The sequence below is a fragment of the Prionailurus bengalensis genome, chromosome D1 (genome assembly GCF_016509475.1).
Source record: "Prionailurus bengalensis isolate Pbe53 chromosome D1, Fcat_Pben_1.1_paternal_pri, whole genome shotgun sequence".
NCBI classification, from domain to species: Eukaryota; Metazoa; Chordata; class Mammalia; order Carnivora; family Felidae; genus Prionailurus; species Prionailurus bengalensis.
The window spans coordinates 45,887,808-45,900,017 of NC_057346.1; positions in this window are offsets into that span (position 1 = coordinate 45,887,808).

Sequence of the window (12,210 nt, forward strand, 5' to 3'; positions counted from 1 at the left end):
ACAGTATTATCTCCATGCTAAAAGTAAGGAACATGAGACATAAGAGGTGAAATGGCTTGCCCAACTTCACACATTAATGGTAGAGTTGGTCCACAGTCCTCACTTTCCAGCCACTAATGCAATACCTTTTCTGCTATTTGCCTGCCCTATGACTGGGTGAGTTCATGTGAAAAGAGTACAGTCTTAAATCCTTCCACTCAAAGCAAACCTTAAGAGGGTCATCATCCTTGAATTTCTAGCTCCCACATAGTCATTGTTTATACCTAGTCTAATCGTGGTAAGGAAATAGGCAGTTGTTTAAATATCCAAGAACCCAGAGCGCCTTAGTTTATGCCAGCAAACACTGATCTTCAAAGATAGAGTCTTCAACAGTTTTACATTCCAAACCACACTTCCCAATAAAAATGATCCTCCAGAGCAAGGTCCAAAGTAAGCTCCAGGCCTGGATCCATGGGCCATGAGTTCTATGGGAGGGCATCATCCATAACCCACCGGAAATTTGGCACGTTGTTTGGACAACCCGTTTCCATCAAGCTGCCTTTGATGGCAAAGCCAGATGGGCTTCTCTGGGCACCAGCTGACCTCCTCCTGCTCACCTTCGCAGGGCTCTCCTCTTCTGTTGCCCTTCTCCTCCAGCTGATAGTTCCCTGTACAAATGCTTTTCTTTGCCAAGAAGATAAATTGACTCAAATGGTCAGATAACTATGCTGATAATTTTTCTTGGTCAATCAATGCTGTGTCACTTCAGGTCTCTAGAAAATTTCCTCCAACTACTTGACAGCCGTATCCACTTACAAAGTTCTTAAAACCTAGATGCAGGTTGAGCCCAGATTCTAATTTCAAATCTCCGTTGGCTCACACTTGGGATATGTTCTGTCTTCCATCTCCAGCTGGCCTACTATCATGCCCTTTCCTCTGGAACGAAGACTTCCCCACATTCATCTCCACATTCCTCACACTTAGACGAGTGGAATTTATAGCTTGCTAACTCAGCCTTGCCCCAAAGAACAGGCAAAGGGGAATTTGGTTCAGGGCCTGCCTGCCAGGTGGAAAAAAGCCAAAGTTCCAATTTTTTACCTTTTTGCCCAATTTCCCCTCCTTTGCCCTCTTTCCCCATTTGAAATACTTGCCTTCTAGAGGCCTCTGCTTAACTTTTTCAGCATCCAGCACTTGATCACTGCCTGGTCAAAGTTCAGCAAAAAAAAAAAAAAAAAAAAAAGGCATGCAGAAAGTTTGTGAAATTAGACCCTTTCCCTTTTCCTGCTTCAAGCTATTCCTCAGCAATCCAGGAGGAGGTGTTTTCGAAAGATGCATTGACATAGGCCCCCTCGGGGTCATTAGGTAAATCACTGCCTATAAAATGACCTGTGAAATTGGGTAAATTCTACTCCACTGCACTAAATGGTTATGTAGATGCCCCTAAGAGTTCACACGACTTCTTAGAGTTCTCGAAAGCAACTTAAACAAAGAGAGGACCTCACCAAGCCAGCATCCCCTCAGCCATTTCCTGTTTTACAGAAAGCAGACACTTGGACTCATGTACTCATTCATTCAACAAACATTCTTTGTGCCCCTGCCCAGGGCCAAGTATGAATTATGCTGAGGGTACATCAGGTAAACACAAAAATAACAATAATCCCGGCCTTCAGAAAGTGCCAGAGCCTGAGGAAGGATTCAGGCCTCAAGTCCCATTTCTATTTCAGGTGACTTGACGCATCCTGACCAACTACTGAAGGCTGCAAACGCATTACCCCTTTCTTCTCATTTAATCCCTCATCCCCTTTGGCAGGGAGGTGAAATAGAGACAGACAAGGTGCAAGTTCCCCTGACTTCCTAGTGCTCACCATTTTTTAACTTCTAGTCGTATCAGTTACTTTGTCCATAAAATAGTAGATACTATTTCATGTCTACTTGTAGGGGTGTTAAGATGATTAAGAATAACATAAAGTGCCTGGCACACAGTGATTGCTTAGAAAACAATGGAAGCTATTTTAATAAGAAATGGAAAGAGATACAGTAGTTGTCCAATAAGTAGTCACTATTAATATGGCAGTTCTTTGTCCTCAATCCAAAACTCAAAAGGCTAATGTACCAAGGTGAGGGTTAATGGATGTGAAGGATTATTTTCCCTGGCTCCTTTCTCATCCTGTATCATGCAAACCCTGTTTGTGCAAGCCTTTCTGTTCTGTCCTAAGGAGCTCAGGGTGTGTCTGCTCCTTAGGCAGGCCAAGTCCTACCTGCTGAAGCTTCCTGTGTAGCCAGGGGTCAAGCAGTTGGCAAAGTCAAGCCAGCCAGCTGCTGTGAAGTGATACTTCTGAAGGAAATCCTGGATCGGTCCTGCAAGGGAGTTGTAAGCTGCAGCCTGGATTAACCCAGGCTGTTCATCAGTGTGTCTCAGCTGCTCATCCTCTCGGCCGGGCAGCTGGGCAAGAACTCCAGGACCGCCACTCCCCACTGCCCAGAATGGCCAGAGGGAACAGTGGGGATTCCTGATCAGTACATGCTCTCTTTCCCAGAAAAGGGATTAAGCGTGCCCTGACAAAGTTCACTCTTCCATCATTCTTTCCTGGGGAGTGAAGTGGGTGAGAAAAGAGACCTGAACCATCCATTTCTTAAAATCCTTCAAATCCCTTAAAAATCCCTTCAAACCGTTCTATTCCACTTCAATCATTGGATCTGAACAAGCAATCTACTGCCATCAAATGTGTCTGTGTCCTCGGTAAGATGAGGATAATAACGCCAACCTTCGAGGGGTGTAGTAAGAAGTAACGGAGGGATCACTGGTGAAAGCACTTACCAAGCTGTCTGGCACACGATGGGTACAGAATACACACTAATATTATTGCCTTTTTCTTAATAATTTTGTAAGGCACTATTGCACGGTGTGAGGACAATAAGCCCATGTGTCTCTATCAGAACTCCCTCAGTGTACGTGAACAAAACCTGACCCAAAGTAGATTAGAAGAAAAATAAAAGGAATTTACTGGCTCATGGAATTAGTAGGCGTGGCTAGATCCGGAGGCTCAAAGGAGGTTCTCGGGGTTCTTTTTCTCTATCTATCTCTTAGCTGCTTCTGCATGGCTCTAATTCTTTTTACTGTTGGCCTTATTCTCTCCTGTCACAAACAGCATCTCTCCGTGTGGGAAGGAAGACGGCCATGGAAATCACCACCCAAAAGGAAGAGGCACACGTTCTCTTCCGGTGCTGGCAATATTAAATCTCACGGCAGGACTTTGGCCTTTTGTGGGTCAACATGCCCCTTTCTTAGACCAGGAGTAAATAAACTGTGACCCATCGGCCAAATCAAACCTACCTCTTGCTTTTGGACAGGATGCAAGCTAAAAGTGATTTTGTCATTTTTTTTTAAGTTTATTTATTATGTTTGAGAGAGAAGGAGAGAGAGAGAGTCCCAAGCAGGCTCTGCACAGTCAGCACAGAGCCCGATGCAGGGCTCTATCACATGACTGTGAGATCATGACCTGAGCCAAAACCAAAAGTCAGACACCCAACTGACTGAGCCACCCAAGCACCCCTGGTTTTGTCCTTTTTAAACGGTTGGGGGAAAAAAAGCACAAAGGGAGGATGATATTTGGTAATGCCTGGAAATTATATGAAATTCAAATTTTAGTGTCCATAAATTTCAGTTTTATTGGACACACTGCACCCATTCATTTATGTATTGTTTATGTCTATTTTCCTTTACAATAGTAGAAGCAGAGTAGTGGTGACAGAGACCATATTGGCCCACGAAAGCGAAAATATTGACTTTCTGCTCCTTACAGAAAAATTGCGCTGACCTTGCCCTAGACCCGTCTTGGTAAACAAGAAGAGATGACAGTCTGATTGGTTGGATCTAAATCATGTGCCCACGCCTAGAAGGCAGACAAGGTAAGAATAATAGTAATATTTTATACTTACTGAGTACTTACAGTGTGAGGCACTGCTAGAAGCATTTCATTTGTACTAGCTTCTTTTAAGTTGTATTTATTTATTTTGAGAGAGAAAGAGAACATGAGCAGGGGAGGGGCAGAGAGAGGGAGAGAGAAAATCCCAAGCAGGCTCTGTGCTATCAGCACATAGCCTAAGGCTGGGCTCGAACCCACGAACCGTGAGATCATGACCTGAGGCGGAGTCAAGAGTTGGACGTTCAACCGACTGAGCCACCCATGCACCCCTGTACTAGCTTCTTTAATCTTTATAATAAATTTTATCATCCCCATATGATGGACAAATTACTAAGGCACAGAAAGGTTAAGGAATCTGTCCAAAGTGACACAGCTAATAAGTGGTAGAGGTGAGATTTGAACCAAGCCATTTGGCTCCAGATGTCACTCTTTGGCCACTATTTGGGTTTGTTCTAGAGAAACAACGTGGGATGGGGGCAGGATGGTTCTGTGGGTAAGGAGGGGTGTTGGGAAAAAGAAGCAACAGATACCCATAATAAGGTCAGATCAATATGGGTTTAAAAAAACTTTTATTTAACTTCTTAGAACCTTAGATTTTATTTTTATTTGGTTTTGGTTTTGATCTAGTGTGAAATAGACAAGATCTGCCTTTTGCGGTGGTGGTAGTGGTGTTGGCTAACATTGATGGAGCACTGACTTTGGACTAATCCTAGCCTAGGTGTGTTGTCTCACTGAGGAAGCCAAAGCTTTGAAAGGTTACACGGACTGCCCAGAAGTGCATGGCAAAGCAGTGCCAGGGCCCTGACGAGAAGCTAGGTCTGTCTGGCTCAAACGCGTGGGCACATAACCATTATACCACACAGCCTCCCATCTGCGAGGAGGCAGAGAGATAAGTTTTCAAATGGACACAGTAGAGAGCCTGACACATTATAGGCAGTCAATTCAGGTTAGTTTCTTTTCTTCTCCATTCCTGACTTTTCCTATTCCCATAATGGAGATGTATATGAGCAAGGAATCCATACGTATCCTTGAAGAGTCCTTTTGAAGAATGCTTTAAGTAAAATTAAAAAAAAAATCTCCCTTTAATCAGTCTTGCTGTCAAAAGGCAGAGCAAAAATAGTAAAGGTTCAGAGAAGGGCAGTGAAAATAATTTGTGGCATGCATGGCAGAAGAGGCATTCCAAACCCTGGGATCATTTCATTTGGAAAGGAAAGCTCCCAGAGGCACAATGTTTACAGTATCACAAGCTGACGACAGGTATAGGAAAAGCTAATCAGGACCTGGTATTTACTTTTGCCCCCAAAATACAAGGACGAGACTGTTTAACGCATTGTATAATAGCCGTGTCACCTTCCACTTTGGAACACTATCAAAGTGAGCTTTACCCTCCCTTCCTACTGGCCCTGGTGCCAAGCCACACCTCCAGTCCCGATCAGTACACAAGACACTGCACTCTACACGTACTGTTCAGAAGAGAGATTTCTAGCGGGAAGGTGTGCTGGGGCCATGCAGACCAGCGTCCTCTGTTATACGTAAAATAGAAGCCCCAGTAAGGTGAATGGTTTGTCCAAATTTGCAAGGTGAGCTCATTGCACATCTAGATTTAGTTTGGCCTTGTGGTCAGAGGAACTGGATTGCGGTCCTGACTAGAACTTCATGACCTTTGGGAGACTCAGTATCCTCATTTTTAACACGGATGGAGATCAAATAATGAGAGCAGCCTAATGCTCAGTTCAGTGTATTGTGGCTTTACTGCTCAGTTCAGCATATTCCCCCCTATCCTTTTGCTCCTTGGAATCACCTTACAAAGGAAAAGAGCCCAATGCTGGGTTGTTGAAAAAACAAAAAAAAAGGAAGATGCAGCACCCCCTCCCCCTGTTCACTTCCTCCCACCAACAATAAAGTCCAAACTTCGAAAGAAACCAACTTGCAAACGGTCAACGCTAGAGGCTAGAGGCCTTTCCCTGAGTGCAACCTTGTGGTCAGATACTGGCCAGGGCAATCCTTGAACAACTTGGTTGCCATCCAAGTCTGTTTTCAGCGGGGAATAAAGTTCATGTTTTGGAGGCAGTATCCTTGACTTTTTTATCCTGTTATTCAAATATTTCCTAATAATCTTCAGCATTTATACACTCAAGAGACCTTGAAGGAAAAGGATGCAGGGCTCCAGTCTTTTTTCCTTCCTTTTGCTAATGAATAGATGTTTTCTTTCTGAATTCACTGGCCCTATCACCCTATTTTTTTTTTCACACTCAACCTTACAAGCAAGAGGTCAAATAGCAAATGGGAAACTGCAAGTTACCAAGTTTAGGTTTGGATTTAGTGCTGTGAGTGCCTTTTCAACATGGAAAACCTAAGTAGAGAGGAACTGAAATTTTAGCAAATACATACATAATACATAAATTATTTAGAATAAGTGTGGGTGTTTCTGGTGCCACCTATTGGTCATACTGTAAGCCTGAACTATATGCAGTATTGTTCATTCCATAAATGGAATTTATGCTGCAGCAGTAACAGTTACATATTTCAATAGGCTGGCTGAGTGTGGAAATAGGGTGACTGCTGCCTGAACATCATCTTTGGTCACAGCTACTTGGAAGTGTAAGACTATTTTATTATGTGGTTTTTGCCTTGGTTTACTCACCAATTACACGTGCAGAGAGAAACACAGAATGAGGCATAATCTCTGGGAACTCTGAGATTAATGAACCAATACTCAGATTCAAATGATTTTTGTGTCTTGTGATTCAGAACTGGTGTTGGTGCCCTGCCCAGATCCCTTTACCAGCCAGTGCACCAAGCAGTTTCCCTTAGCTGCTGGGAAGTTGGCTAATACAATGCATAGCTACCCCCTTCTCTGGAGAATTGCCCCTGGCTAAGAGGGAGTCACCTTGACCAGGAGGCTACGTGCACGCACACACACGCATGCGGCCTCCACAGCTAGTGGCCAATAACTGGCTGTCGTGGAGGTATAAAAAGCCAGGCCTCCTAACCTTAAGGCGACACTAACGCTGTCATGCAATTTGTTGTTCAGAGTTCCCCACGGGATCGAGCTGAAGCCAAATTCTTGTTCGGCCCCCTTTCCCTGTCCTGTGTGATTTCTCCTTGAAAATATTCCATAAATCACTTGAACACAATTCATCTCAGGCTCTGCTTCCAACTATCCCATGGGAAGACATATCTGTAAATGATGGAAGCCATGGGAGCAAAATAGCCCTCCAGGTCTATGAATGTGGTTTTCCCAACATGCTCAAGTAGCTAAACAAAGCAAGACTTATAAGTAGGCAGCAGGTCCCAGTGATACTGCTCTGTGGGACCAAGGACCTGTGTGATGATACAAAATATATCCTTGAAATGGCACCATGCCTGCCTTTTCTGAGAAATGCATCCAGTTTCAAAATAGTACATCCGTGCTGGCATTAGACCTAGTGCTCCCAGGGGCAATGAAGAATGACCTGGAATTGGATGGCTTGAGGCCTTAACACATTTCTGCATCTTCTGGAAGAGCCAGGGCTTTCTGGCTTGTGTCAAAGGAGAACTTTGGGGAAACAAAAAAGCTCTGCAGAGGGTAGCTCTGGAAATCTAAGGATGGTTGGTTGACTAAGTTGGGTTTTAGGTTGTAGAAGTTCCAGCTGGTTCTCCAGAAGTGGCATTGCCAAGTAAGAAGCTAGAAGTTTTGGGTCGAGTCAGGCCTGGGTTTGGATTGTCCTCCAACTTACTAACTCTGTTTCCTCATCCACAGAAAGGGGACCATAATATTTACACCCTAAAGTTTTTTTGGGGGGGGGTAGAAATAGTGTCAGTTTAGCATCTGGTATACATTAGCCAGTGAAAAAAAAGGAAGCTATTTTTCTGCACTAGAGTTGTAGCATCTGATCAGCCTGGCCTCTCTCACTAATAAAGATCATATTCTTGCCTTATTTATTTATACAGCTTGTTTTGAGCCTGATGGAGAAAAGGATGGTGTTCATTTAGGGCTCTCTTGTGAGCCCCCAAAAAGCTATTTTATTTTTTTTATTAATCCTCAGATTCTTATGATCTTCACTTGGTGAGAACTAATAGAAGGGTCTTGTATAATGCAAGGTCATCCTGTGTAGTTAAGAAGATTACACAGCGTTCAGATGTGCCTCACTGTGTGTAAGCAGGGCTAAAATCCAGCCCTCTTTCTCTCACCAAGCCATGAACCCCACAGGTAGTGTCCACCTAGAGGCGATCACTTTACTAATTCTCACAGAAAATGGGTTAGAAGCAGACCTGACATTGTGCAAGTCCTTTGTTCAGGGTTAAGGTTCTTATTGGGGCAGAGGGGACCATGAGGACCTTCTGAAGAGAAGACCCAAGCATCATGCTCTCTAGACTCACCTTCTCCCACCTACATGCCTGTCCTCACAAATAAAGCCTGACAGAGATATTTTATGCCATAGTAATTACCTGCCAGGGGTCTCCTCAAAATATGCTGCCTAGCTCAGATGTCCCCATACCATAATATTCAAGGTAGGGTCTGAACAATTACCAACCTCATCACCTGGGGTACTTGATGGAAAAATGTAATTTCCTGAGCCATACACCTGGCCTTCTAGATTCTATTATCTCTAGAGGTTAAATTAGGGAACAGCTATTGAAATATCATTAATGTCTTCCTCATAGGCTTGCTGACTAAAGAAGGCTTCCTTGGTCAAGGATTCCTTCATCCATGAAGTCTACAGAAGAGTCATGGGAAAGAGTTGAATGTTCCCTAGAAAAGTTCTTCCTCTTGGAAGAATCCCAAAGATACAGAAGTCATGGGCTTCCTTTTCCCTTGATAACCTCCTTCCATTCCACATCCTATTACCCCAACATATATATAATATTATCTCTCATAGGGATCCTCCTCCTCTCTCCCTTTGTTGTTTCTGGTTGGTAGTGTATAAACATATCCTCCAGCAGGCAGAGGCAGCTTGGTGATGGCTGTCTTTAAAATTCTTTAAAATTTGTGTTTACTTTTTAGAATCACATCTAGCATTTTCTATTGCTCTTCCTAGAGCCCTGGGTTACCTAAGACATTCCAAGCAATCCCGTTTTGTCCTCAGTAGCAATCCTAACAGTCAGGGAATGCCCATGTCCACATGATGGATTGTTAAGTTAATGATATCTTCAACTTAGCACAGTAGTAGTAAGTAACCTACATAATAGTAGCTACTATATAAGCACATCACTGTCAACATAAGGTTTGCCAATCAGAGAACCAAACCGAGCTGTCTAAAACCAACAACTACACTATTAGGCACACATCTAGAATTGTGTCAAGTTTACTTTGCCTGGTTCTTACGTAATTACTTCCAAGTGAGCATTAAGGAAGAACTAATTCATTAAAAGATACAGCCTAAGAAACGTTCAACACCTATGCTAGGTCCTAGCACTAGAGATAAATCAAACATGCCTCAATCTTTGCAAAATTCACAGTCTATTAGGAAGAATGCCTATGGAAGCATTCTGTGACCAACAGAAAACTATACCACTTAAGGGATTATCATTATTAAGGAGAGAGTCTTGCACTAGAACTTAGATGCTGAGAAGACTAGTAATATTTACTGACCACCACTGAATTTTCACAAAAATCCTACTGGTATCAGTTGGGTCAGTTATGATGCCTCCAAGTGCAAGAACTAGCAAGTTCAACTGAAAGTAACTTCAACAAGAAGAAAAATGTATTATCTCACTTAACCCCATGTTTAGACATAAAGATCAAGGGGTTGATTAATTCAGTAGCTCAATCGTATCTGCAAGAACCCATGTTCTTTCCATCTCTCTGCTCACTCATTGTATTGGTCAGGGTTCCTCAGAAAAACAGAACCAGTAGGGTATATATATATATATACACACACATGCATATATACATATACATACATACATATATATACACATACCTATGTACACACATATATTTAAAGAGATTTATTATAACAACTTGGGTATGGAGGCTGACTACTCCCAAGATCTTCAGGGTAAGCCAGCAAGCTGGTAACCTAGGAGAGCTGATGATGTACTGTCAGTCTGAAGGCTAGAAGGCTCAAAACTCACGAAGAACCAATAGTTCAGTTAGAGCCCAAAGGCAGAAACAAAACAGTGTCCCAGCTTGAAGGCAGTAAAGCAGGAGGAATCCCCCCCATTTCAGGGTATGGTTGGCCTTTTTATTCTATTTAGGTCTTCAACTGATTGGATAAGGCCCACCCACATTAGGGAGAGCAATCTGCTTTACACAATCTATTGATTTAAATGTTAAACACATCCAAAAGTCCTGACAGAAACACTCAGAATAATGTTTAGCAAAACATCTAAGTGCCCTATGGCCCAATCGAGTTGACATATAAAAACTAATCATACATTCATCTTCAGTATTTGGCTTATACTTTTGGTTATGAGGGATGGCAGGAACACTTCCAGTTATCATGTCCTCATACAACATCCACAAGCTGGAGTAAGAAAAGGCAGAACTGGGGGTGCCTGGGTGGCTCAGTTGGTTAAGTGTCTGACTTCAGCTCAGGTCATGATCTCACACCTAGTGCATTCAAGCCTTGCATTGAGCTCAGTGCTGACAGCTTGGAGGCTGGAGCTTGCTTTGGAGGCTCTGTCCCTCCCCCACTCACACTCTGTCTCTCTATCTCAAAAATAAATAAACACTTAAAAAAATTTAAAAAAAAAGGAAGATTTTTCTCCATTTCCTTTCTGAAAGTTAGGGAAAATGTCCCAAGGGATGAGCCTTCCCTACCTGCCCTGCACACTCCTACATCCATCCCATTAGCTAGAATTATGTCATATACCCATTCCTAATGCAATCACTTGCAAGGGGAAAATTTACCTCATGCCCTAAGATTAGGAAAGAGCTCATCTTTTTATGAGGCACTTGATATCCTGATACATTATTGTTAGGAAGGAAGAAAGGTCTGGATTGGACACATAGGGTTGGGGGAAGATACTGGCTCAATAACCAACAATGTCTTCCATAAGTTCTATTATCCTATTTTAAAGGTATGAACACTAAGGCTCAAGAGACTGAGTTGGTCAGCATCACATACCTAGCAAACTGTCTGGCATGAAGTTCCAATCAAATCCTTCTGGCTCTAATTTGCTTGTTCTTGCGCTATTTGCAGGTCTATTTTAAATACTCCTAACTAACTCTGTCCTGTACTGTAGTCTTGGGCACATACCTTATTCCCTCCAATTCTTTGTCTTTATCACTGATAAATAGACATAACAATAGTCCTTACCTTTTAGAGTATCACTTAACTTAGTGTGTGTAAAGCACTTTCACTATTACAGATCTTCCTTGATTCGTGATGGAGTTACATGCCGATAAACCCATCAAAAGTTGAAAATATTGTTAAGTAAAAATGTATTTAATCTATTGAACATCATGACTTAGCCTTGCCTACCTTCAGTGTGCTCAGAATACTTATATTAGCTTACCATTGGGCAAAATCGTCTAACACAAAGCCTACTGTGATTTTATAATAAAGTGCTGAATATCTCATGTAATTGACTGAATACTGTACTCGTGAAAAATAGAATGGTTGTAAGTGTATGGATTGTTCACCCTTGTGATTATGTGGCTGCCAAGAGCTGTGCCTTGCTGCCACTGTCCAGCATCATGAGACAGGATCATCCCCCACAGTGTTAGCCTGAAAAAGATCAAAACTCAAAGTTCGAAGTACGGTTTCTACTGAGTGTGTATTTTTTTAATGTTTATTTTACTTTTGAGAGAGAGAGAGAGAGAGAGAGAGAGAGAGAGAGAGAGAGACAGAACATAAGCAGAGGAAAGGCAGAGAGAGAAGGAGACACAGAATCTGAAGCGGGCTCCAGGCTCTGAGCTATCAGCACAGAGCCTGACGCGGGGCTCCAACCCATGAACTACGAGATCATGACCTGAGTCGAAGTCGGACGTTCAACCAACTGAGCCACCCAGGTGCCCCTCTACTGAGTGTATATTGTTTGTGCACCTTGTTAAGTCAAAAACTCATGAGCTGAACCATTGTAAGTTATGGACTGTCCATATTTGCTGTTCCACCACAGTGTAAAAAACCATATATTGTACAACTGTAGGGGGCACTATTTACCTAGAATATAAAATGAATTATGCCCCTGGAGTTTCACCAATGCATCACACTTACTAAGAGGCACAGAAAACTTACCTCTAGAATGAGGGGTGGTGACTTCTTGGGTTTAAGTAATACAACACTGGCAAGTTTTAACTCAATGCCACAACAAACAGGTGAAAGAAAGCCAAGAGAATTTTCTAAGGCCGATGATAAGGACCTTCATATATGGA